The sequence below is a fragment of the Rattus norvegicus genome, chromosome 20 (assembly GCF_036323735.1).
Source record: "Rattus norvegicus strain BN/NHsdMcwi chromosome 20, GRCr8, whole genome shotgun sequence".
Taxonomy (NCBI): Eukaryota; Metazoa; Chordata; class Mammalia; order Rodentia; family Muridae; genus Rattus; species Rattus norvegicus.
Genome location: NC_086038.1, coordinates 45164740 through 45165450, shown reverse-complemented (window position 1 = coordinate 45165450; position 711 = coordinate 45164740). Strand labels below are relative to the sequence as shown.

At 43.9% G+C, this 711-nt stretch overlaps 1 non-coding gene across 1 annotated transcript; it reads left to right on the top strand.

The window, feature by feature from the left end:
* The first annotated feature begins 343 nt into the window (after positions 1 to 343).
* Snora69 (small nucleolar RNA, H/ACA box 69) lies at positions 344 to 477 on the top strand. Its single transcript, XR_005497882.1, has one exon. It is a non-coding gene; the product is annotated as a small nucleolar RNA SNORA69 (small nucleolar RNA).
* The last annotated feature ends 234 nt before the right edge of the window (positions 478 to 711 follow it).

Genomic DNA, 711 nt, shown 5'->3' with positions numbered 1-711 from the left:
ACTGTCGTGTGTGTGTGTGTGTGTGTGTGTGTGTGTGTGTGTGTGTTCCCTGTTCTCTTACTTAGCAACTGAAACACTTAGCTTTAATGTAATCAGAACAGCACCCTCCCTCTACCCCTCATCTCAGATCTTACCCTCTCCAGCTCCCTTTCATCAGGTGGAGATGTTTTTATGTATGCTGGCCTTGAACTTGAGATTCAGCCTCCCAGGAGGTTGGGGTTAGGGCACATAACTCTTCACAATGGGCCTTCTCTGAAGTCCCACAACATCTCATCAGTTTTGGACCACTCTGTGCTAGGTCCTGTACTTGTGAGGGACTTCCCCTGGTTGTTAAAATTTATACTGAGCAGGTAGCAATTACAGTGCTTCATTTTGTGGGAGTACTGCCATTAATCCTGCTGAAAGAAAAGCCATGTTGATGTTTCTGATTTTTGCATTTATTGGAGTAAAAATCATGACACTTGCATGGGGACAGTTCAGAGACTGGTTGGCTTAGCTCTGCAATTTGGAGTTTTGGAATTAAGGTACAACTCTAAGAGAAGACACTGGAGGAGAACGAAGCTGGGTCTGTAAGGAGTCACACTACGGCCAGACTGAGGATTTCTACTGAATCGCCGTCATCGATCAGTCCGACCAGATGGATTTCAACATTTTTAACCTAGAGATTTACTTGTGTCTGAACTAATTTGTCCAGTAATAAAATTTAGAACC